General features: G+C 43.0%; 1 protein-coding gene across 1 annotated transcript in view; it reads left to right on the plus strand.

Moving 5' to 3' along the window:
- The window catches only part of ALK (anaplastic lymphoma receptor tyrosine kinase), a 1400642-nt gene that overhangs the window by 701739 nt on the left and 671158 nt on the right, over nt 1–27745 (plus strand). The window lies entirely within an intron of this gene.

A 27745-nucleotide genomic window follows, 5' to 3' on the forward strand; every position in this document is an offset into this window, starting at 1 on the left:
AAGTTGGTCCTAGGTTTACACAACACAGAAGACACACCAATATCCACATCAGTGAAATCCTTTAGCTTTCTGGAGTCACTTGCTTACTCAGTGATCCATAAGACCTCTAGGAGTAGTGACATTGGAAATTTGAGGCAGGGAATCTTTGTGCCTACTCTTCCATAAGTGTCAGTATGGTCCCATGAATCAATTTTAAGGACAACCAGATCTGATAGCTGTAATAGACAAGGGTGAGGGATCCTTCTCTGTGGCATGTTTATAGGACAAAGAGCTTACAGTTCTAGTTTTTTTGTAAGAAAAATAACCTTTCAGAGAGGTCCTACCTGAATAATGACTGCGACCCATCCTTCATGCCTTTGATAAGCTGAGGTATGGGCCTTTCAGTAATATCTTGGCCGTTGTCTCTACATTTCTTCCTGCTGATCCATTTGTCTTCTTGTTGCTGTTAGATGCTGTTGAGTTGGTTCCAACTCATAGCATCCTTATTTACTACATAAGGAAACACTGCCCAGTCCTATGTCATCCTCACAATTGTTCTTAAGTTTAAGCCCATTGCTGCTGCCACTGTGCCAGCCCATCTTGTATCTATCTTTAGTTGTACTTAAACTAACTACAAGCTACTGCAATCCCAGAAGGAATGAAATCTTGGCATCAGTAGGATGCTTCCCCCAGACCTTCGTTCATCTGTATCACCTTCCATCTGAAATGCCTCTCTGAAATGACTGAGAGGGCCTGACTGCCAAGTGCCTCTTGCTCTGCTCACCTTGCTGTGTTTACCAAAAATCAGCAATGTCAGATCTTTGGGTTGCCCACAATTTGGGGTGAACAGTCCTTTGGGGTCAACATCCTTCCAGCACAGCTTCCTTTTCCCATGAGAAGCCTAGTTGGTACAGCTGCCAAGCATGGGCAGGACTGGTGTTGGCTTTGCCCAGATATGTGAGTTTATTGATTCTGACATATATTTTCAACATTCCCTCCTGTCCAGCAAGCCTGGCAGATGCAGAGAGTGTTGATCTTGTTTGCTGAGCCTTCAGGCATCCATGGTGGTGCCAGGAAGTACAGTGTGGGGTCTCCCTAAAGCTCAGGCTGAAACTCTCCAAAGAGTGAAAGGGAGAGTGTCAGAGAGATTCCCACTCTCCTGAGGGCCAGTGTCCACTTCCCTGTGAGTAGCCATGCATGGTTTGCAAGATGTTTCCCCTTTATTTCCCTGTGCTCACAATTATCAAGTGAGCTTCTAACAGATCAGAAAACTGAGACAGAGATAAGAATTAAGTAGCAATGTGGTCCAAATTGGATGGCAGTTCTCTCCCTTTCCAGGAAATTCATAGCAAGAACTCAGGGGGAAAAGGTAGGGTTGGAAAAAAGAACATAGAAGGTAAAGGAAACTTCCATGCCAAAAAAAAAGTGATCTTGGTCCTTTAGAGTCTCAAGACAAGTGAGCCAAGAACAGCCTTGATCCTCATGTGAGAAAAACTAGGACACTGAGGCCCTCATGGAGTGGGCAGCTAGGCTGTGTGACTATGAGAGTCATGGGCACACCTCTGGCCAATTGTCCTCCAAGGGTACAATTCCTCCATCACCAGAGGAATTGGCCTGTCCTCTGAAGAACTGACTTGAGGCAGGAGAAAGGGAGCCAGAGGTGCTGAGGCAAATCCAGCAACATGCAGCTTTGCTTGGAGTGGGACCTGAACCCACAAACCCAGGCTCCGTGCATCTTGGGCACAGAGGTGTTCTCCTGAAGCCCTGACAGAGCAGGAGAGATTTCACTGCTAGATTGAAAAATGCCAAGGCCAGCCTGTCCCCTCCTCCAACAAGATCAATGTGGCAAGGGTGGACAATGACAGCAAAAGGGACAATCAATAGATTGCTCTCCTGCCTGGAAGACCTCTGCTCTCTCTCCATCTCAGCAAGCGGTAGGACAGCAGGCACTTGCCCAAGAAATCCAAGAGTTATGGGTATTTCTGTAGCATTGGATCTGGGTTTTGCAATTTCAGCGCCTGGACTGGTAATTCTTTGCTGGGGGGCAGGGAGGATGCTGTGACCTGTGCTTTGCATAATCCTAACTAGCATGCTTGTCTATACTTAGCCACCTTAGATGGGACAGCCAAAAATGTCACCCAACATTGCTCAATGTCCCCATGGGGTCAAAATCACTCCCACTGAGAACCACTGAATTAAATGGAGTACTTTAGAACTGGTAAAGAACCTTGAAATTTTTCTAGTTCACCCCTTCAGACTTGCTGAGTCACATGAGAAGTTTCAGTTTAAGTTGTTGTTGTTAAGTGACATCCAGTCTGTTCTGACTATAGCAACCCTGTGTAGAGTTTCCGAGGAGTAGCTGGTGAATTTTAACCACCGACCTTGCAGTACATACCAACCTTGTGGCCCACCCAGTTCATTGAAGCAGAGCACCACACCAGGACTCCTCAGTTTGGGAGGCAAATGTTTTGAGTCTTTGGCTCTTTTGTGCCAATCACTGTCCTTGGTTCTCAGATTGTAAACCCTACCTTTAGTCATAAAAGATACCATTAACATTTAATATCAGGACTCCTGGTAGTGTAGTGGTTACAAATCGGGCTGCTAACCTCAGGATTGCTATGAGTCATAATTGACTCAACAGCACTCAACAACATTTAATAAGCTTTTGTGGCTGTCCTAGGCTCCCTGTACGTACATTTCCTTACTACTAACAACACAATGAAGCAGCGCTGTTATTATCTTGCATTTTGCAGAAGAGGAAATTCAGTGAGGTCATATGCCTTGCCCAAGGTCAGGCACTGACTAGCTAGCCTATTTTTTTCTGTGGCTTACAAGAGCTCAAGTAGGCTGGTTGTGCCACAGAAAGATCATTGTACTGGGAATTGGGAGCCCTGAACTTGAGTTGTACATCATTTTTCAATCATCAGTTCAATGAACGCCATTTCTTGAGTACTGTCTGTTTGTTAGGACCATAGAGAGGAGCCCTGGTGACTCAGTGGGTAAGTGCTCAACTGCTAATAAAAAAGTCAGTGGCTCAAACCCACCAGCTGCTCAGTAGAAGAAAGACATGGCAATCTGCTTCCAGAAAGATGTTGTTGTTAAGTGCCGTCGAGTCGGTTCTGACCCATAGCAACCCTGAACAGGGTTTCTGAGACTGTAATTCTTTACGGGAGCAGAAAGCCTCATCTTTCTCCCTTGGAGCAGCTGGTAGTTTCGAACTGCTGCCCTTGTGGTTCGCAGCCCGATTCATAACCACTATGCTACCAGATCTCCTAGAAACCCTATGGGGTAATTCCACTCTATGCTATGAATATATAAGACCAGTCCCTCCACCAAGAATGAGCTCTATGATTTCAGGCAAATCCTAGTCCTCTCAAAAAGCCTCAGTTTCCCTATCTGCAAAGTGGGGGTGATGGTGTCTACAGTGCCCAGTGTTGTTGTGAGAGTCAGAACAATAAATGGTGTGAAAGGTTTGCACACTCTGAGCATGGCGCAAATGTGGTAGGTCACGATTTAACATCCAAAATGGCTTTGCTTGGCTCAGAGTTTGGGATCACAAAGGACTGAAGCTCATCTGCTCTGTTATTATGAGGTCATGCTCATCTCAAGAACCCCTTGGTTTTGAGATCCTCAGCAGACTGACTTTCCAAATGCTCACTCCCTTTCATGTCTGCAATGATTTCAGCAGTGTGGGGCTCTGAGGACATCCTGGTAGCGATGACTGTGATGATTATAAATGGGGCTGGCTTCTTCTCAAGACCCAACCAAGCTGGTGGTTTAGGGACTGCGATTAGGAAAATAGCACTCGATGTTTGTAGTAACAAGAGAGGAAGTTGTAATCACAAAGATGGCTGGGGAGAGCCTGAGTCAGAGGAGTGGGCTAAGGAATGACAAAGCAGACACCACCAAGTCCCCTGAAAACCACTGAGTCATGAGTGTGCAGTGCCTGCTGGCACACATGTCAACGGAGCAGCCAAAAGCTTGTTTGGGAGTGCTGGGAGGCAGGGGAATCAGAGCAGCTGCTCCCCTCCTCGTCACCAAGATCACAGCAGAGCATGTAAGCCCTAATGAATCTCAAAGCGTGAGCAGCGACGTCTGCCGAGCTTGCTTGGCCTTGCCAGTGGCTTCCCAGGGGACACACAGTTGAGTGTCTGGCCAGCTCATCATCCAGCCAAAATGGCCACTGGCAAGGTAGCAGAGAATTCAGGTCAGCCAAAGAGCCTCTCCCTGGCTGACTGCAGATGTGAACAGACTTTGGACATCTTAACTAGAAATTAGAGGTCATAGAGTTCCCAAGAGTTGAAAGAATATGATAATAACTATTTAATATGTTGAGTTGTACAATGACACAAGGGAAATGACTCACAGTGTGCCTGGACCATGGTAGTTTGCACTGCCATCAAGTCAATCCTGACTCATCGCAACCTTATTAGGGCACTATGAAAAAAACTCCTCGGGGTTTCCAAAACCATGAATCTTTCTGGGAACATACAGCCTCATCTTGCTCCAGTGGAGTGACTAGTGGGTTTCAACCTCTGTCCTTGAGGTTAGCAGTCAAATGCTTAACGCACAGCACCATCAGGTCTCCTTCAGTAGATAAGTAATAAATGCTAGATCCTGTTCAGTTCATTCATTCCTTCAACAAATGCAGATGAAGTGTCTCTGACTAAAGTTGTTAGTTGCAGTCCAGTGGCTCTGACTCTTGGCATCCCCATGTATAATAATAGCAGTACACTCTGCCCAGTCCTGCTGCATCCTCACAATGGTTGCTAGACTCAAGTCCATCTTGAGTGGTCACTGTGTTTTTTGAGTGTCTTCCAATCTAGGGGGCTGATTCTCCAGCACTCTTATCAGACAGTGCTCTCTCATGATCCATAGGGTTTTTACTGGCTCATTTTCAGGTGCTGAAAATACACCACTAAAGAAAGACAATATGGTCACTGCTTTTAGGGAATGTCCAGTCCAGTAAGAAAGACGGAGTGAAATATAGTAGCTGCCACAGATGTCTTTCAGTTGAGGTCCACTGATAGTAAAATAAGAGCACTGGCTGACACAGTCGGCAGACAGTCCAGCTTCTGGTCTGCCTAGAAATTCCCCACTGCCCCACACTGCCAGTCTACTGAAAGAAAACAACACTTTAGAAAACCCAAAGCAGCAGCAGTGGGCTGTGTGAAGGCAGTGCCCTACTAGGCACTGTACACAAGCTTGAGGTCTGTGGTGTTTGGCCTTAGGCAGCTTTCGAGAGATTCCCTGGGTCCCTTTCTCATCACCTGGCCTTCTTCCTCTGGGTACACAGCTCTCTCCTGCAGCTGCAGTGTCTGGAGACTTTATTATGTGTGACCAGAGCTACACAGTGTGTGAGGGAAGAATCAGGCCCTGAGGGGATAGAAGTTGCTCGTCATTTGAATTACTAATACTTGAAAAGATGTTTTATGTCTAAAGGATTTGGTAATACTCAGACTTGAGCCAAGATAAGCTGTCAGGGGCACTTCACAACACAAACAAGGTTCATTCCAGAAGGTGGCAGAAAAATACAATTCTCCTCAGCTCAAAATCTCTCCTTTCCCTGGGAACTCAGCATCTAGACCCAGAAGAAGCTTGAGTTCAATCCCCTCCCATCAACCTCTTGGTGGAGCCACAGAGGCCAGAGGTATGATGTGATCTGGTCTGAACACAGTCAAACTGCACACTTGTGCAAAGCCCGTCTCTGTCTTAGCACTCCTGAGCCAAGTCTCCCCACGCTTACTTCTCTCTCCAGCTGAGCACTGCATTAGGAAAACCCTCCAACCTCACCACCCTCAGATTAATATCTACAGCCTTCCTCCAGGGTCACCATGACTGCCAGGTTTGTTTAGGCCCATCAGTTCTTACCAAAGATCCTAGCTTTAAAACCAGTAACAATTCTAACAGGAGAAGTGCCAGAGTCATTTACTAAGAGGAGATATTGATTTGTGGGTTTCAGGAGCTATGGTGTCAGTCCTGTTGTCAGCACTGGTTTACAGCACAGTTACGGGCCACCCACAGCTTCTACAGAGAATTTTGCCTGCTCTCTTTTCATACCCCGGTCCCATCCCCCAACATCAGCAACTCCTACCTCTGGATGCCATCCCGGAATGAGATCATAGGAAATGATTCTTCTTCCTAGCCTGTTCCCACCATCTTTGGACTCTCACAGACTAGTAAACAGGAGAGTACCCGTTGTGTTATGTGCCTTTGAGTCACCTCCTGATTCATGGCAATCCCATGTACAATGGAAAGAAACAATACCCAGTCCTGAACCATCGCTATGACCACTTATAGATAGACCCATTGTGATGCCTGAGTTTTCATGAGTTGATTTGAAGAAGTAGATTACCAGGCCTTTATTCCTAGTGTGTCTTAGTCTGGAAGCACCACAGAAACATGTTCAGCATTATAGCAACACCCAAGTCCCCACTGATAGATGTGTGGTAGCTGCACCTTAAGTGCATTGACTGGGAATCGAACCTGGGTCTCCTACATGGAAGACCAAAATTCTATAACTGAACCACCAATGCCTTAGAGGAGGGTACCCATACTGACCACTACAACACAGGGCTCTGTATTGCATTCATTGTAAAGAGCCTGGATGAGCAAATTCCAACATACTAAGCCATGGATGTCTCAGGGTGGGGCACTGTCAGGGACTGGCCTCGACATAGAGGTTCGGTTCACGAGGAGGAGATACCTGGCGGTGGTAAAGATATAGCAAGAACACACAGAAAGAGACAGAGAGACAAAGAGACACTACGAAACCAGAGTGAATGCTGGACTGGCATCAGGCAGATCCTGCATTGCAAACATCTCAGCCACGAAGGCCGTAATATCCTGCATAGTAAACATCTTAGCTAAACAGGCAATATGGTTGCAAGTCTGGACTGTGCCTCCTGCATGCTTTAATGCATGCCTTGCCAGTCATAATGCACCTGGATTCGTTCTGCGCCTTCCTTTTATTTAGGGGAGGAGCTTCACACCAAGCTGGGAGGGACTTAGGCAAGGTACAGCTAACATCAGTAATTTTCCAGACATTCAGGTAACTTTACATCGTACTTCGCTGGTTCGAATCCCAGGCCAGCAACTTGGTGTCTCAGGCTCAATTTACATATCTATAGCCCCTGAGCTCAGTTGGGGAAAGGTAAGAGGTAAGGACAAAAGCTTGGGCGGAGTCCCGCTGCTTTGGCTTCCTGAGCCAGGTTTTCAGGAACTTGGCTGAATAGCTAACACTTGGGAGAGATTCAGGGAGGATGGCTTTTTTGTCTGTAGAACAAAGAACTGTGAAGTAGCTAAGATGTTTTTAGTTAATCCTTTGGAGAAAGGCTTGACCTTGCAACTTTTATAGTCTGGGCTTTTAGGAAAATATTACATTTGTCTGTGTATATCAAGGGCTTCTTGTCTGCAATTAATAAATATAACTGAACACTAAGATGAAAAACAATTTGCTATTGACTGCCAGTGTCCTCATTTGTTACACTCGGGCCTATAGGGCCTCGAACCTCTGACCAAGCTTACACAGTCTGCAACAGGGCACCTGTAGAAGGATGCCACCAGGCATTTGTTTCTGAAAAGAGATCTGAGAGCTTTTCCTAGGCTGTGAAGGGGTTTTAACTTTGGTAGGCCCAGGGCAATGAGGCGAGCCTGGCCAGTGTGGAGAACTCAGAGGCCAGTGGCATTCAGTATCCACAGCCAGAGTTCTCCTGGCATCCTACATGCATGATAAATGGGATCAGGAATAAAAAAGGTGATCATTTATTGAAATGGATGCCCTCGAGTAGCGGTGTCACAATGATTTAATTTCAGGCTCAGCTTTTTCTCACTTTCAAAGTCATTCAGAGTGTCGGTTTCTCTCTTTCCCCTCTTGGTCTGAATAACACACTAATAAATATACCATAAGGGCTTTAATGTGTGGATGATTTACACTAAAAAGAGAGTGCCATTCAAAGGCTTTCAAGATAATTTTTTAAACTTTTACTACTCACAACCCAGGCTTGTCAGGGGCATGTTTCCCAGGTACCTTGGCACAGGCGCAATCACAACTTCCGTTTCTCTAAGCACAGGGTGACCCTGAGAATTAGGACATTATACACACACCTTGTGAGCTTGGGCAAGTCACTGAATTTCTATGAGCCTCAACTTTGTTTTCTGAAAAATGGCAGCAGTTGTCCGACCTCATGGGTTTGCTGTTACATAACATACAAAGCTGTTAACACACAGACTCTAACTGGCTAGGCCTGGCCTCACTCCAGGCTGCACAGGGTATGAAGAGTGAGCATCAGCAGAGCCCAGCTTTGGGACTTGACATCCCCTCATTCTCAGAGTGACCACCAGTGATGTCTAAGCCAGATTCCAAAGGACCAGATCCAATATATCTGTGCCAAAGTACCTGGATTTACCATATTCGTCGTCCCTTTGAGTTGCTGATAAGTACCATGGAGTCGATTCCAACCCATAGCGACCCTGTACAGGGTTTCTGAGGCTGTAAATCTTTACGGGAGCAGAAAGCCTCATCTTTCTCCCTTGGAATGGCTGATAGTTTCGAACTGCCGACCTTGGGGTTTAGCAGTATGATTCATAACCATGAATATATACATGCATGAGCATGTACCTTTTGAGAAAAGTCCGTGGGGACTGTGACAAGCATCACAAATTGAGAATCATAGTGAACACCTTAGTCTGAATTGGTTGATCACATTAGCTAATAACTTTGTATAGCCATAACCTAAATACTAAAGATAAAAGTAAACATGAAACTTTGGAGAAGTGGTGCAGGATGTAGTTGTTGTTAAGTGCCGTCGAGTTGGTTCCGCCGCATAGCATCCCTGTATAGGGTTTCCAAGGAGCACCTGGTGAGTCTGAACCACCAACCTTGTGGTTGAAACCGACCTTGTTGTCCTTTATCCCACAGGGTCACACCAAGATAGTGTCATTTTTCTCCCACTCAGACTACATGGACAAGGTAGATAGTCTAGTACCAAGGCCGTCCAACCTCTGTGTGAAACCCCATGCTGGGGCAGCTGAGTGTGTCCAAGCTATATGTGTGATTATGCCCACTAGTAGAGATCCCCACAGCTCATCTGCTTTTTGCTCTTGGTAAAGTGAAGGGTCAGCATAAAATAGGAAGACACCCCCCACTCTCCCCAACAATGAGATAGATTTGCACAGCTGCAGCAGAAGTGGGTTCAAGCATAACAACAATTGTGAGGATGCCACAGTACCGGACAGTGTTTCGTTCTGTTGTATAACACTCTCCAAATGGACTGCAGCTTTTAAAGTCACAGGGAGTTAAGAAGAATACAGAGTGAACTGAGAGAAGCCAGACCTTTAAGAAGCAAAAGGAGTTTTCATTTCAATCATCCACACATCCATCCATTTAACCATCCACCCACCCATCTATCCACGTACCCACTCACCCATCTGCCTACCCACCCTTTTATCTGCCCTGATCCATTCATTCTTCCATTCTCTTTGTGCTTCAGAATGTTATGGCTTGAGTCTCATCTATGTTCCAGATCAACAGCTAAGCCAAGACACTCTTATTCATTCTCTTACAGGCACTTAATGTATCATCAGATATCTGTAGAGTGTGTGTTCAGTTTGCTGGGTGTGTCAGCATCCACCAACAAACTTTATCTTCAGTCCAATTTTAGGTCATCCATATCATCACCCTCATTTTAAATATGAGTAAACTGAATCTCAGTTTCAGTGACTTATCCAAAGTCATCTTGCAAGTTTGTAAGGGAATACAGATCTTCGATGTTCCCTTCATCTTGTGCCTTTTTTTAAATGCTCATGCTATTCCTTCAAGAGAAGGGCCTTGAAGTTGAACTCTGGCATCAGGACAGGTTCTGAAGAATCTGGGACCTTGTTTTTGCATATTATTATTGTATATATATAATTTATTTTATTTTTGCTATTGTTGAGAATAGACACTAATTTCAACAATTTCTACATGTTCAGCTTAGTGACATAAATTACATACTACGAACAATGCAGCCATTTTCACATTTCCTTTTCTGAATTGTCCCTCTTTCATTAACCTAAACTCACTGCTTCTTAAGTTTCTATCTGATCTTTAGAGTTGTTGTTGCCAATTTGATCCCATATAGAGAGATCTTAAAAGAGCACAATGCTCAAGGCAGACATTCTTTACTAGATAAGCTAAACTATTGCTTGGTTTTAAGAAGATTTCAGAGGGTATTTTTGGCTTAAAGTTTAAAGATTATCTCAGGGCAAGAGTTTTGGTGTTCAGAACCTCTAGATTCCACGGGAATTTAAAATTCTTTTCTGCATTTTCTCTGGGGCCTGTTCTTATCCAATGAGGAAAAACTCTTCTTAAAAGAGACTCATCCAATACTTATGATCATGTAATACTGAATTGTGGAGCCATTGTCAATATTCGTGCAAATGACATACTGCATCAGGCAAAACTACTGCACAAAAACTCTTTAAAGTGCTCAAGATCAAAGATATCAGTTTGATGACTAACAGGTGCCTGGCCCAAGCCATTGTGTTTTCAATAGCCTCATTTGCTTATGAAAGTTGATCAATGAATAAGAAAGACCTTAAAAGAATTGATGCATTTGATTTCTGGTGTTGGAGGAGAATATTGAAGGTACCATGGACTCCCAGAAGAACAAACAGGTCTGTGTTGGAAGAAGTCCAGGAAATTATTCCTTAAAAGTCAGGAAGGTGAGCCTTCATCTCTAATACTTTGGACACGTTATCAGGAGGAACCAGTCCCTGAAGAAGGACATCATGTTTGGTAAAGTGGAGGGTCAGCATAAAATAGGAAGACCATTTCCCACTCACCCCCCCAAAATGAGATGGATTGGCACAGTGGCGCCAGACATGGGTTCAAACATGACAACAATTATGAGGATGGCACAGGACTAGGCAGTGTTTCATTCTGTTGTGCACAGGGTCAGTATCGATTTTATGGCACCTAACAAAAACAATACTGAACTGTAAGCTTTGAAAGTAGAGACCTCAGTTAGTGCTTTTTGTTCTCTGCAGTTCATGGCATGGTGCTTGGCACATAGTAGGTCTTTAATGTTGGAAGAGTGAATACCAGATTGATTTAAGGCAGTTCTGTGCTGTGACTCTTCTTAAGCATAAACTCTGAATCTAAAACTTAAAGCCTAGTACAAGATCACAGAAGAGTGTATGATGAAAAGGTAAAATGTTTTGCCCATGCCCAGGGATAGATGTATAATCCTCCCTGGGCCGCAGGAAGTAGTTGTCAAAGTGTACCTCAACTGTGAAGGTTGCCACTAAGTACAAAGGACAATTCCTTTCCTGACAGGTACAACTTTTACTCACGATTGCTTCCATTGACGGGCGTCAGGAAAAATAAATGAAAAGACCATCAGCCTCTGCCAGTTTTGACCTTCAAGACTTGACAGCTGAAGGTTTGTAGTGGGGCTTTTTTGAGTTGGTTGCTTTCGTTTTCCCACTCTGCCCTAGATATTTGATGGATTGAACACTGGGAGATAAGAGAATTGTGAATACCTGTAAAACACCCCACCCCCGGCTTGTCAGAATGGCATCTTGGCAAATCCCATAATGAAAAATATATGTTGTATACAAAGAGAAGTCAACATGCATAGAAACAATCACTTGTCATCTCAGAAGTGTTTACTGAGCCTCACCATTCCCCATGTTGTTGTTAAGTGCCATCAAGTTGGTTCCCACCCATAGCAACCCTGTATAAGGTTTCTGAGGAGCAGCTGGTGAGCTTGAACCCCTGACCTTGCATTTCAAACAGCTTTGCAGTCTGGCACATTAACCCACAGTGCCACACTAGGACTCTGCCATTCCGCTTAGGGAGAGAGAAATTAACCATCAGTGGGAATATTTAGGCAATAGACTACTGGTGTCAAGGAATTCACTTATTCATTCATTCATCTATTCTGTCGACAAACATTTACTCATCCTACCTGGACCCTGTTGACTCAATTGGCCTTCCAGGGGCTCACAAAGAGGTTCATACAAAGGGACAATTGTGGTGTTGAGGGCAAAGAGCTATATAGTGTGTGCTGTGCACAAGGTATGGAGGGGTGCATGCTGGAGTCTGTGGTAACTACCATGCAAGGGACCATTGGGGACGAGAGCTCCAGCCTGCTCTGAAGGGAGCATGGGTGTGTGTCAGATGGAAAATGAAAGGAAAACACCCTGTGTAGAGATAGTAGTGTGCAAAGTACAGTGAAATAGTACGATGAGGGTGGCTCTATGATCTGTGTGTTGGTCACTTAGCCACCTTGTCCTTATCCAGTGTCTGAGTGCTCACACTTTCAATGTATTTATGCCACCCATACCTCTGTGGCAACAAAACCCACTACCAGCATACCACAAAGGGTGTCTCCAAACAGAAGAGTGTAATTTCTGGGTTACCCAACCTTTTCTTCTGGATGCCAGGCTCCAAAGACCGTGTCCTGAATCCAAGCACTTTCTCATTTTCTCCTTCTCTCTGGGAGCATCCTCCTTCCCAGGAGTGTCTTTACAAATGCTGTTTCTAGCTCCACAGTCCACGCTTCTGATTATGACCCTACAGGCCTCTCTATTACCAAGTGATTGCTAAGAATAAATTATTATTTATTTATAATTATTAACTGTTATTCCCTTGAACAAATACCAATGGCATGATGTACTGTTTACACACACACACACACACACACACACACATATACATATATATACATATGTTTATATTTGTCATGGAATCCTGGTGTGGCTTAATGGGTTAATGTGCCAGACTGCAAAATTGTTTAAATGCAATGTTGGTGGTTCATGCTCACCAGTCACTCCTTGGAAACCCTATACAGGATCACTATGGGTCATAATTGACTCAATGGTACCTAACAACAAAATATATTTGTTGTTGTTGTTAAGTGCCATCAAGTCAGTTCCAACCAATAGTGACCCTGTATAGGGTTTCCAAGAAGCAGCTGGTGAGCTTGAACAGCCAACATTGCAGTTTAAACTGATTTTGTAGTCCAGTGCATTAACCCACAGAACCACACCAGGACTTTAAAAAAAAACAAAACAAAAACAAAAAAAAAACCCTGACCCGCATGCAGTGCAGAACTGCAATTATTGTTAGTTGCTGTTGAATCTATTTCAAATCATAGCAGCACTGTGTGACAGACGAGAACTTCCTCATAGGATTTTCTTTTTATTAAAGTTTTTATTGTGAATTGAGTGATAGTTTACATGGGAGAACACCAGCTTTACATTCATCGTATCATATTTACTTTTATTACAATGACCACAATCCCTCCATGCATCATCACACAACATTTGCTTCCATTTCCTTTGTTTTGTTGTTTGTTTGTTTGTTTTTCTGTACACTGAAGCACTCAGGAATATATAACCATTCAAACAACCAAAGAGCATACATACCCTGCAAGCCTGCTCCTCCCCTCCCATCCCCACCAGCACACAGCACCTCTCCCTCCTTGAGTCTAGAGTCCCACGCCACTCCATCTCTCCTCATCATCATCTCTGCCTCCATCTCTGGTGTCCCCACTTCTCTGGATAGAGTCCCACACTCTGCTCTTCTCCCTTGATGGTCCCAGGGTCCTCCGCCCCTGGACTGCAATATCAACTACTCCCCTCCTTTTTTTACAAAACATCTACCTTGACATTTGCAACAATCTCAATCAGTGCTTATACCAATTTTTCACTATTTAACCACAAGAGTCTTATCCCCATCTCCTTTCTCCAGCCCCATCCAGACAGGTTTAAAACCACTCAGTGGAGATTCTACCTTCTCCATGCCCTCTGAAACTAAGCTCTCTCTTGAAAGCTTGTAAACCAGTCACTTTATACCTTTGTAGCTCTCCCTCCCCCCCTTTTGGGTAGCCAATGTCTATCCATCCCTGTCAACCATGTGCACGGGAGTGCGGGGGATGATCCTTGCTGTAAAGATTCATTCTCTCCCTCAAGCTACTACATCCATAAGTATAGGTCAAGTTCATCAAATTGTAGTGGATTACACTTTTTTCCTCTTCTTTCTTCCCCCATAGGATTTTCTAGGCTGTAGTCTTTACTGTGTGGATCATTACAAGCTTGTTCATGACAAGCTATGGACAACATTTTGGAGAATGAATATTCCAAAACACTAAATTATGCCTATGAGAAACTTGTACATAGACCAAGAAACAGTTGTTCAAAGGAACAAGGGAACACTGAATGCTTTAAAATCAGGAAAGGTGTGTGTCAGGGTTGTATTCTTTCCCCATACTTATTCAATCTATATGCAGAGGAAATAATCCGAGAAACTAGATTATATGAAAAGGAACATGGCATCAGGATTGGAAGGAGACTCAGTAACAACCTGTGATATGCAGATGATATAATATTGTTTGCTGAAAACAAAGAGGACTTAAAGTACTTACTGATGAAAATCAAAGGCCATATGTGTTGCACCTATAAAATCCTCACCACTGAACCAATAAATAGCATCTTGATAAATGAAGAAAAGATTGAAGTTGTCAAAGACTTCATTTTGCTTGGATCCACAATTGACACTTATGGAAGCATCAGTCAATAAATCAAACAACAGATTGCATTAGGCAAATCTGCTGCATAAGACTTCTTTAAAGTGTTGAAAAGCAAAGACAGCATTTTAAGGACTAAAGTATGCCTGACCCAAGCCATGTTATTGTCAATAGTCTCATATGCATGTAAAAGTTGGACAATGAGTAAGAAAGACCATGGAATATTGATGGATCTGAATTATACTTTTGGAGAATATTAAAGGTACCATGGACTGCCAGAAGAACAAACCTGTGTTGGAAGAAGTACAACCAGAATGTTCTTTAGAAGCCATACTTTGAACATGTTGTCAGGAAGGATGAGTTCCTGGAGAAGTACATCATGTTGTTAAAGGGGAGGGACATTGTAAAAGAGGGAGACCCCCAATGAGATGACTCCCCCAATGGCACAACAATGGGAGTAGCAGCAATTGTGAGGATGGCGTAGGACCAGGCAGTGTTTCTTTCTGTTGTACATTAAGTCGTTCCACTCAAAGATACATCTGACCAACTTGATGGCACCGAACAACAACAACAATCTTTATAGGAGAATATTGCCAAGGCTTTATCCCACAGAGACACAAGATCATTTCAAACTGTCCATCTTTGCTTAGTAGCCAAAACTTCACCGTTTCACCACCAGGACCCATTGGATCTCAAAGTTTAGGCTATTTGTAGAGGAGGAAAATACAATCTCACATTTTGTGGTTACTATTGGCTCAACGTCCAATTCTCTACTATTGTTGTTAAATGCCATCGAGTCGGTTCCGACCCATAGCGACCCCATATAGGGTTTCTGAGGCCATAAATCTTTACGGTAGCAGAAAGACTCATATGTTCTCCCGAGGAACTGCTGGTAGTATCAAACTGCTAACCTTGAGGTTAGCAGCCCAACTCGTAACCACTACGCTACCAGAGCTCCCCTTTCTACAGCAAGAGTGGATTAATTCTCAGGGAGTGCCCTTAATTTACCATGTTTCCATCACAGATACCTTTATTCTTCAGCACTTACCCACTCTTCCTTTTTGAGCTCCCTGAGTTGCACTGATCATGTGGCCTTGTAACAATCCAGTTACTGGCCTGTGTCCCCACCACACACATGCTTTGTGCTCTCCCCATCAGTCAAGGACAGGAACCTGAATTGACTCGTAAATGCTGACACATAGCAGAAAGAAAAAGAATGAAACCATTGGCTAGGGGTGAGCCAGGATACTGGCAGCCTAAGTAGAAATATACTCCCTTTCTGCATTCCCCTTTGTTTATAGAACAAGGCAAAAAAAGGGATACTCTGTGGTATCAGACATCATTCTAAACATTTTACATGTACCACCCACTTAGTGTAGCACTCACACTTGGCAAGGAAGGCACGGTTACCTCCATGCTATAATGAAGAAGCCCAGGCTCAGTGAAATCTCAGTGACTTGCCCAGGGTCACACAGTCAATAAGAAGTAGCAGAGATTTGAACCCAGGGAGTCTAGCTGTATAGCTCGTGCTCATCACTAGGACCCTGTGAGCCTCCCTATCACCAACAGATAATTAAGAATCAATTATTTATTATTATTCAATAATATTTATTTCAATGAATGCCCTGCTGCATAACAATATTCCTCATCAAAAAGAAAAACTGAGGCAACTTTCTAAGGTCTTACATCATAAAGAAGAACATTTTGGGAGCAGACCATCCTGAGGTTGGGACCAGGAAATGTGAAGCCTGGCACTACAGAAGGTTGTATAATTCCCTCCAGGGAATGTTAACCCAGCTTCCTGTATACTAAAGCTCCATCCGAATTAATTTCCCCCACCTTCAGAAACCACATCAGTCGGTGGTGACAAGGCAGTCTCAGGTGACAGAAGTGCTCTCTTTATTAGTTGTGATGGAAGAAGTCTAGGCGTCGGTGCTGATGGCACACGAGTAAAGAACATTGTGACCCACCCTATTAAAGCCCAACTCTGCCTAGCATTTTCACCAAGTCTCAAAGTAAGCTCCCTTGTTTCTGATTACCTGGTCAGCTTTTACAATATCTTTTCTCCCTTTGTTTTGTTTTATTCATAGTCCTGCACTCACATGTCTAGCTAAATTCTTTGCTTTTATAAAATAAATACATACTCTTATGGCGCAGAGTCTTAGTTAAGAGTTGTATCAACCATGGGATTTCAAATTTAAAAGGCTTTATGAAATCTGCATATGGATTTGGTGTGATGTCAATTCCTAAGAGAATCTTACATCACCCATTCCATTACTACTGCCACTGAGTTGACCCTGACTCATAGAGACACTGTATAGGGTTTCTGAGGCTGTAAATCTTTACAAGACTGGATAGCTTCAACTTTCTCAATGGTGAGTTTGCACTACCAACCTTGTGGTTAGCAGTCCAATGCTTATCCTACAACACCACCAGGGCTCCTTCTTACATCACTAAGCCCAGAGAATGAGTGTTCCCACTGCTTTCAAATACTGATAGCTTTCCCTCTGCCAGTTGATAAGTCTTGTGGTAGTGGTGAGAAAGGGGAGGTTATTAAAGAGGTCAACACTGTTTAACTGAGAGCAGGCTAAGCTCAAGACATGACAGTTACCACTGAAAGGGGGCTGGGGATATTTCTTCTTGAGAACAGTCGCCCAAAGACACCAGGTCACCTGAGGATCTGAACCTTCCTCCACCCTAATGGACAACGTAACAAAAATGATTGGCAATTAATGGGAATCTTAGGAGAGAGCAGCATCCCTAGATGGGGCAAACAGTTTGCACTCATCTGCTAATCCAGGGGTGGGGACCTTTTTTCTGCCAAAATTTATAACATCATTCATGGGGCATACAAAATGATAAACTTAAAAATTAGTCTGCTATATTTGGAGTGAGTCCTGGTGTAGCGCTATGAGCTAATGCACGGGACCACAAGGTTGGGTTTGAACTTCAAGGCTGGTGGTTCAAATTCCCCAGCTACTCCTCAGAAACCCTATACAGGGTCACTGAGTTGGAACCAACTCGATGGCACTTCACAGCAACAACATATTCAGTCAAACATTTAATTAACTCACCCCAGCTCTGGTAGCATAATGATTATGAGTCAGGATGCTAATCTCAAGGTCAATAATTTGAAACTGCCATTCATTCCAAGGGAGAAAGGTAAGCTTTCTGCTTCCATAAAGATTAACAGCCTTGGAAACCCTATGCAGGGTTGCTTTGAGTCGGAACCCACTCCAGGACACACCACCACCACCAATGTGATGGTTGGAACTTCAGCGTTGGCAAGGTCAGACCAAATGATTTCATGGGCATTATGCGGTCTGTGGGTCAGATGTTTCCCATCCTGTACCAGATCAGAAACTCTATACAGGATTGGTATGAATTGGAACTGACTCGATAGCATTTAACAACAACAGCAACAACTAAACATAAGGTGGGAAGTTTGAACCCATCAAGTGTCACCACAGAAGGAAGGTCTAGCAATCTTCTTCTAGTGGTCAACTTTGTAGTAAAGACTATAGCCAAGAAAGCCCTCTAGAGCTTTCTGCTCTGTAGCACATGAGCTCACCATGAGTTGGAATGGACTCAACAGCAATGGATTTGGGATTGGAGAAGAAGAGAGCTGTGTCCTGTGCTTCTTCCCACTTCTTGACTCAAACATTCATTTCACCTAAAGGAATATATGGGAGAAGCCACAGGAGAAGCAAAACATTGTTCTGTGAATTCTGTGGAATGTTCCTTGAAGTCCTTGAGTGAAAATGCTGTTCAGAGCAGGAGTGATAACTCCAGTGGCTCTTCCTGGGCCATAGGAAAATCCAAATGAGCAAATCAAGACCTTAGTGAAAGAACTGGCAGATAAGTATTGCAGGCTATTAATCGTCTGCCTCATATCCTTTGGCGATGAACTCTAGTAAACTCAGAATCAAGTCGGTGCACCTAAGCATGGCATTCCTGTCTTTTCGAGCCTCCTTGAGAGGCTTATACTTCATTCAAACCAAACTTCTCAAAGTTGTCCCACTTGAAGCAAGCTAATTCAAGATCGCCTGTCCTGAATATCTTCCTTCTCCTCCTTCAAGTACAAATCTTTCAGCTCCTCTTCCATGAAGTCTTCCCTGAGACCTGGCATACACCTCCTTTTGAGTTCACTTTTGTTGCATGTTCAGTTCCTTGTCTCTGTTAGAGCCTCACAGCAATGGGCCACATTTCTTCCTTTACACACCTTTCTCACCCATTAGGACACCTGGTGTGACATTGTAGCATAAGTACTGGACTGTTAACATCCAGCCATTCATAGTGGTTCAAATCTATTAGCCATCACTTGGAAACCCTAGACAGGGTCACTGTGAGTCAGAACCAACTCAAGGGCACTTAACAATAACAACAATTAGGCTCCCTAAGATTACAAATGGGCATTATTTACCTTTACTTTGCTGGTGACTCACATAGGGTTTGACTCGCAGAAAATGTTCAGTAAATGTTTATTAAATGGAGAAATCCCCATGTTGTTAATTAGATCAGAAGCTGGTCAACTTGATACACAGTTTGTTTGTTTTTTTTAAAGCATCTGGACATCTCCTGGCCAAAATTCCATCTCTGACTCCTGTAATGACTCCTCTCTATTCTACCAGATGTAATGACCATCCTCAGCCTGTTCCACCTCCATTTGTAGCTTTAAACCCACTGCCAATAAAACCCACTACCAGCAAGTTGATGCTGACTCACAATCTGCCTTCTCCTGTGGATTCAGACTGCTGATCTTGTGCTTAGCAGCCCAACATGTAACCCACTACTAAACAAATGATGGCATAAATTAGCCTTGGAAACAAGGTAATTCTAATCCTTCTTTGATTGACCTCTCTGTACCTCTTTTAGCTTCACAGATTTTCTGAGTAATTTGTGGATAAGAAACCAGCTGCTATAACATTGAGTGCTACTCCTGGTTACTTCACTGTATAAGTCAGAATACAGTGCTTCATATTGTTTTCAATGGCTGGTTTTTTCAGAAGTAGACAGCCAGACCTTTCTTCTAAGGTGCCACTGGGTGGACTTGAGCCTATAACCTTTCAGTTAACACCCAAACACACTGTTTTCACTATTTGGGAACTTTTTATATATGATCTTTGCCCCTTTCAGTGTCTCCCTTTCCAATCTCACATTCCCACGTGACTGTTTCTCCCAGTCTGCCACGCATGACTTCGGCTTGGCATTTCCTTCCCATTTCTCCCTCTCCGTAGTGTGCTTATCTTTCCATACCACTTAACCACACTTACTCCTGTTTCATTTTTTTTCTCTTTTCAGGCATGCTAAGGAAGAATTTCAATTGCATTCTCTAGTCCTGTTCCTTAAGTATTCCCTCTATTATTTTGCTTTTCTCTCCTGGGAGGAACATCCCTTCCTGACCGTATGAAATTCTAATTATTATTCTAGTACATATTTGGCTGCAGACCTCAGAGTGACCCCTGTGTGCAGAACTCCAGACCTCCTCCTAGTGACCTGATCACTTCCCTGGGGAGCCTCTTAGCACTCATTGTGTCAACCTCCCTGGACCCCAATGATTTCCATTTCTAAAAATCATCACTTTTCCATCAACTTTCTTAGTTAATACTTTGCCACTTTTTCTAACTCAAGGCTGTTGTCTAAGGCTTGGGTTGCGGATAGGAACAGATTCATGTGGAATGTGATCTGAAAAATTTCATGGTGTGATCCAGATCCAGAGTTCAAGTGGAAATAAAATAATAAGCACTGGACTACAGATCTAAAGGTTGGTGGTTCAAAACTACCAGCTGTTCCAGGGTCACTATGAGTTGGAACCTACTCAATGGCACTTAACAACAATAACTCCCACCCCAGGAGTCCCTGGATAATGCAAACAATTAATGCACTTGGCTGCTAGCAAGAAGGTTGGATGTTTGAATCCACCCAGAGGACCTTGGAAGAAAGGCCTAGTAATTTACTTCAAAGAAACAATCAGTGATTGTAACTATTCAATGGAGTCATGCAGAACAAGCCAAATTTGTCCTACTAGCAATTTTTCTTCCCTTTGAGGAAAGTGTCTATGTTTCTTATTAACTTTTTTCCCATGTTAAATAAGTTCAGTTTATTCTACAGCATATTTTACAGAACTGGATGATCAGATGTGATCTTATCATCAAATGGCTGCCACCATTCTTAAGTGATATGGACACCTACACCCACTGATACAGCTAAACTTAGCTCACTCATTTTTTACTAGCTATATCTTGCTCTTTGAGTCCTAAACTCCTAAAGTAGACACCATTAGGAGCCTGGAAGACCTTTGGAGCAGGTCATCAAAACCATTTCTTAAGACTATTTGCTTCTTTTCTTTCTGATGGGGATTCAAGTGTCTCTTGCAAGCATAAAGGCCTTTCCTGTTTGCTATTTACATTCCCCAAAATGTCTCATTCAAAAAGAAATTTAATTCTGGCCCGACTTCCATGCCATCTTGCCTTGTTTGTCATCCCTGTTGTACCTCCAGCTTTGCCCCTTTGTTCTCCTAATTGCCAGAGACATTTTTATACAGAGTAAATTGCATCAGACTCACTGCAAAATGAATCAATTTGGGAAGAGTATGAGCTGCACTGTTGTCTTAAGTGTGCATTAACATTTAGATGCGTTATTTAAAACAGGTCTGGGGTTAGTGCCAGGGAGACAGACGCATGACTATTCCTACTCATTCCCTGCTGCTGTCCTCCATGGAAGGGAACCCTGTAACCCATCATTCACCCCATTTAATTCTTCATCCCTCTAGGGAGGGCTTGAATTAGGTGGGCTCTTCTAAGAGCTCAGATTTGGGAGCTTGAGTGACAGTTTAAACTGAGTTTGGCTTGGTGATCTCCACAAGAAGCAAAGGCGGGTGCAGGAGGAGACAACAGAAAAATGAGGTTCTCTCTCTCTCATCATACACTACACACTCACACATGGCAGCTCCGTTTAAGTACAAATCAGGTAGCCAGAAGTCTTTGAAGATAAAACAAAGCATACACAAAGAAACAAAAGACACACGCCAACCCTCTCAAGTTGTGAAAATTAAACAATGTTCTGGAAACTGGCGAAGAAGAAGAGCTGCCATCCCCATGATTAGGTGGCGATTCAATGAGTTAATTCTTTTATCATCAAGATAATCAGGTAATATCTCCATTAGTAGGAGGCAGCTTAAAAATAGAGAGTGACAATACCCGAACAATTGCCTGATTTATGCTTTCTCAATCACCTGGGCTCATAGCCTAAACTGGTAATGGGCTCTATACATCAAAAAATTATTCTGTCTGGTGTCCTGGTTTCTGAAGAAATCTGGACGCCATGATAGAAAATTGGTTAAATGATATAATGTGTGGGAAGGCACTTAGCACAAAACCTCAGTTAAAGCAAGTTGAATCTATTCACACTATTTGACTTATATATTCAGAGACATGACGATCCTCTCCATAAGCAAGAGAAATAAAATTTAGTTACATATGGCCATCAAATCCCGAAGTCCAGAGATGTACAATTGTCAAGAATGTCATGACAGCACTTTCTCCAGAAGCTCTGCCTTGGCCCCTGCATTCCCAGCTGCCCCTTCTCCCTTGGCCCATAAGGCCTTTTGTAAGTCACAGCCCCAGGACTGGGGAACACACCAGTTCTGCGCACATCTGTCCATCCCTCTCGCTAGCACTTCATGAGGCAGGCCTTATACTTCCATCTTCCTGTCCCCAAAGTCTAAAACAGTGCCTGGTGTGGAATAGATATTCAATAAGTGCTTGTTGGCTGAGTAAAACTTCCAGATTAAAATTTTAAAATATTGGCATCCTGATTTCTGAGCAGAAGTGGAAGATGAATAAGAGTAGCTTGTACTACACAGCGTTAAAGCAGTAAGATCCCTGACCAGAGATTGTGCTACTCATATTTACTGGTTTTAAATAACCATAGTCACTAGTTTAAAATAACAATAGCTAGCACTGTGGCACTGTGGGATAACGCACTGGATCACAAGGTTGGTTTGAATTTCAATGTAGGCAGTTCAAATTCACTAGCTGTTCCTTGAAATTTTCAGGGTCAATAAGAGTTGGAACCAACTTGATGGCACTTAACAATAAGAACAGCACTTTCCTAACACTATTTGCTGGATATTGTTCTAAATGTCTTGCATTTACTCATTTAATCTTCATACCAGCTCTATGAGATAACACACTACTAGTACCCCTATTTTGAAGATGAAGAGATTGAATTTACCATGATCACAAGGCTAATAATGAGCAGAGATGAGATTTTGACACACAGAGTCTATCTCCAGAGCTCATGACTCCAGTACAATATGATATGAATGCTGCAAAAGAGATACTAAGTACCAGGGGGTGGTGGGAAGCCTACAGGGGTGTTCACAGGTGGAAGAACAGGTATAATCTATTCCTGCTACTTAAATTACATATTCAGAGAGGTGTTGATCCATTAGATAAAAGAAATAAAATATCACTTGTATAATGCCATCAGATTAGGAAGCTCTGGAATGTATAACTATCAGCAATGTAACAAGTTCATAGGTGGTTGTAGGGGAGCTCCGGTGGGCACAGGCACAGAACTGGGAGAAGAAACTGTCTCCTCTACATGTCCCACATGAAACAGCATCTCCACCTGTCTACCCAGGGACATACCACCACTGCAGGGGAGAGAAGTAAGCCCCACTAATTCGACTGCCATCAGGACCTGGGAGGAAGGATCCTATCTTCATTAAGCCTCATGTAGGTGTGGTACTGGTTTGGGAAATGGAAGCAGACCCATGGCAGGCTTTCAGTCTGAGCACAAGAGACACATTTCCTGTCCAACCCTGGTCCATGAGGCCATGTGTGTGGGGGCGGGGGGGGGGGGGGAGACAGGACCTGATCTGTACTCCACACAAATCCCTAGCCTTGCACTTAAAGGAGTTGTTCCGTCCTATTCATAGACTAAATTGAATAACAAACCAATAAGAGGAGAACGCATACATAATAGATCACCGGATAAACTGAGACCAGATGGAAATGAACTAGGTCTGCTGCTTTGTGGGAACTGGCATACTGATGTTAGACCAAGAAGCCTTTTAGATTTCTTGAATCCGTGACATATTTGTTATTTTTATTTATCAGTAAATTATTTATCTCTCTTTAAAATGAAAATTAGGATATTAGGAGTTGCAACTATTGTTGTTAAATGCTATCAAGTCCGTTCCGAGTCATAGTGACCCAATATAGGGTTTCCGAGGAGCTGATGGGTTTGAACCTCTGACCTTGAGGTTAGCAGTCCAGTTCTTCTCCTACTGCATCACATCCAGACCCTAACCTTCTCATTGTTGAACTCATTTGAATCCCTGGACCCTTGGCTTTCCTCAACTTGACTCAGTCAGGCTACATCTAGCCTTTTACACATCTTTGAATAGGATTTCCAGTCCCCTAAAGGAAACGTGAAAAATAATCTCTTTCCAAGTGGTTTATGAAAATATCTTTCTCTATTTGAACTTTTCTCTCACTGTGCCTTCTGATACCTGCATTTAATTGCTTCTAAACAGGAAGCTACTGCTATCTGAGCATTCAGACTCACATCTGCATCTTTTGTGCTTTAACTGTTTTAGCACACATTTCCAAAGCTGGTCATAGGTTGGTTTTGATGAGAGCAATGTAAGTCCCACCAGTTTGGCTATAATTAGAATCTGCTTACATGATTGGGGAAAGAAAAGTATTTATTGATTCCCAATTTGAAAAGAAAATCAGCAAACATGTTTCCTACAGTCATATAATTCTACTTTGACCCCGTGACACATCCCCTCCTGTCTTGATGAGCTCTTACCAGGTCGTCCAACTGGTTCATTATGGTTTACCCCATGTAGAGAATTTTAACAAGATCCCCAGAAGAGTCATCTGGGAATCTGTAAGAATCACCTGGGGATCATATTAAAATATATATTGAGGGGTGGGAGTGGGGTGGCTGGAAATGCAAATTCTCAGTAGAGAGTCAAACCATAATGAGCCCTGACTCTTAACATTTGCCCTGCCCTGTCCTTCCTCTTTTCTATGCATGATTTCCCTTCTCCTTTTCTTCATTCATTCATTCAGTAAATACTTCTCTCATTAAATATTCCTCCTCTATGTGGAGTACTGGCATGGCACTGTAGGATAAGTACTGGACTGCTAACTGCAACTTCAGTACTTCACACCCATCAGACTCTTCTTAAAAACCCTACACACCATGTGACCTGGACCGGATGACTGGACGATCAGAGCTCAAACAGGAGAAGAAAGAAGAGGGGTTAAAAAAAAATTTTTTTTTAAAGAGTGAGCTGATACAATCTGATGAACTTGACCTATACCTATGGAACAGCAACCGAAAAGAAGGAACAAATCCTTACAGCAAGAAACATTCCCACCCCCTCCACACACAGAGTGGACAGAGATGGGCAACTTGGTCATTGGATACTCAAATGGGGAGATGGGGGACTACAAAGGCAAGAAGTGACTGGCTTACAAGCTTTCAAGAGGGAACCTAGTGCTATGGAGCATGGAGGAAGGCAGACTCTCCAGTGGGTACTATTCAGTCTGTCTGGGTGGAGCTGATGAAAGGAAATACAGATGGGTAACTCGTGATACTGTAGTGAATAATGCTTATCAGGACGGATTATGAGGGTTTGGAAATGCAAAGGTAGACGTTTTGTAACAAGGAAGGGAGTGATTAATTCTCCAGTCTAGGAGAGGAGGTCTCTGGGACCATCAATGGAGAAGAGCGGAGAGTGGGACCCTACCCAGAGAAACAGAGATGCCTGAGATGGAGACAGAGAAGACAACGTGGAGTGATGAAGCGGCTGGGAACTTTGGATCCAGAGAGGAAAAGGGACTGTGGGCTGAAAACTGCAAGGGGGGGGGGGGAAGTGAAGTGTAGGGGGCGGGTATCTAGGCTATACCCTTTGGTTGGTGGATAATGCATGGAGGGGATTGGAAACATGGCAATGAGATGATATACGATGGAATGAATGTAAAACTAAAGTTCTCTCATGTAAACTATCATATAATTCACAATAAAACATTAAAAAAAAATAATAACCCTATACAGGTGGCTATGAGTCAGAACTGACTCTAAGGCACTTAACAACATGTACAGAAGGTCCCCAGGTAGTGCAAATGGTCTTTGCTTAGTCCTAACCTAAAGATTGGCAGTGTGAACCCACCCAGTAGTAGTAAGTACTGTAGAAGATTTGCTTGCCAATATGCTTTCTCTAAGAGTACAGTCAAGAAAAACCCTGTGAAACAGTTTGACTCTAGAACAGAATAGTCACTATGAATCAGAACTGCCTTGATAATAACTAACGAAAACACTGTGGGCAGAAAAACGTGCTCCTTGGTAGAAGTGGAGCTGAGATCAAACACAACAGTTGTTGTCTGCTAACAGCTTACATGCCAATGTGGAGACACACATTAACTTAATATCTATGTTGTTAGGTACCATCGAGTCAGTATCGACTTATAGCAACCCTATGCATAACAGAACTAAACACTGTCCGGTACTGGGCCAACCTCACAATTGTTGCCACGCTTGAACTCATTGATGCTGCCACTTTACCAATCCATCATGCTGTAGATCTTCCTCTTTTACTATGACCCTCCACTCTACCAAACATGATATCCTTCTCCAGTGACTGGTTCCTCCTGACAATCTATCTAAAGTATGAGAGATGAAGTTTGTCCATCCTGGCCTTCAAGGAGCACGCTGGCTGCACTTCTTCTAACACAGATCTGTTTGTTCTTTTGGCAGCTCATGGTGCTTTCAATATTCTCCTCCAACACCGTAACTCAAATGGATCAATGCTTTTACTGTCTTCCTTATTCACCGTCCAGCTTTTGCATGTGTATGAGATTATTGAAAATACCATGGCTTAGTCCTCAAGCTGACGTCTTTGTTCTTCAACACTTTAAAAAGGTCTTGTGCAGCAGATTTGTCTAAGACAATATGTCATTTGATTTCTTGACTGCTGCTTCCATGAGTGTTGCTGGTTGATCCAAGAAGAATGAGGTCATTGACAATTTCAATCTTTTCTCCATTGATAATACTGTTGTTTATTGGACCAGTGGTGAGGATTTTTGTTTCCTTTACATTGAGATGCAATCCATACTGAAGGCTGTGGTCTTTGATCTTCATCAGTATTTTAAGTCCTCTTTACTTTCAGCAAGCAAGGTTGTGTATCATCTGCATATTTTAGGTTGTTAACAAGTCTTCCTCCAATCCTGATGCCATATTTTTCTTCATATAACCCAGCTTCTTTATTTGTTCAGCATACAAGTTGAATAAGTATGGTGAAAGAATACAACCTTGTCGCATACCTCTCTTAATTTTAAACCATTCAGTGTTCCTATGTTCTGTTCAAACTACTTCTTGGTCCAGGTACAGATTCCTCATGAGCACAATTAAGTGTTCCGGAATACTCATACTTTGCAATGTTGTCCGTAGCTTTTCACAATCCAAACAATCGAATGCCTTTGCATAGTCAATAAAGCATAGGTAAACATCATTCTGGTATTCTCTGCTTTCAGCCAAGATCCATCGAACATTAGCAATGATATCTGTTGTTCCACATCCTCTTCTGAATCCTGCTCGAACCTCTGGAAGTTCTCTGTCAATGTATGCTTGCAGCTGTTTCTGTATTCCCTTTAGTAAAACTTAACACGTATGAGATATCAAAGATATTGTCTGATTATTTCTGCATTCTGTTGGGTCACCTCTCTTTGGAGTGGGCATGAATACGGATATCTTCTAATCAGTTGGCCAGATAGTTGTTTTCCAAATTTTTGGGCAGAGATGAATAAGTGTCTCCATTGCTACCTCACTGTCTTGAAAGATTTCCATTTTTATTCCACCAATTCCTGGTGTCTTGTTCTTTGCCAATTCCTCAATGCACCTTGGACTTCTTCCTTCAGTATAATTGGCTCTTTCTCATATGCTACCTCTTGAAATGGTTGAACATCAACCATTCCCTTTTTTTTTTTTTAATGTTTTATTGTGAATTATGTGATAGTTTACATGGGAGAACATTAGCTTTACATTCAATCTATCATATAATCATTTCATTCCCATGGTTATAATCCCCTCCATGCATCATCAACCAACCGAAAGGTATAACCTGCAAGCTTGCCCACCAGTCATCAGCACACAGCCCCTGTCCCTCTCTGGGTCTAGAGTCCCCAGCCACTCCATCTCTCCACATCATCATCTCTGCCTCCATCTCTGGCATC

Source organism: Chrysochloris asiatica, unplaced genomic scaffold (assembly GCF_000296735.1).
Source record: "Chrysochloris asiatica unplaced genomic scaffold, ChrAsi1.0 scaffold00016, whole genome shotgun sequence".
Taxonomy (NCBI): domain Eukaryota; kingdom Metazoa; phylum Chordata; class Mammalia; order Afrosoricida; family Chrysochloridae; genus Chrysochloris; species Chrysochloris asiatica.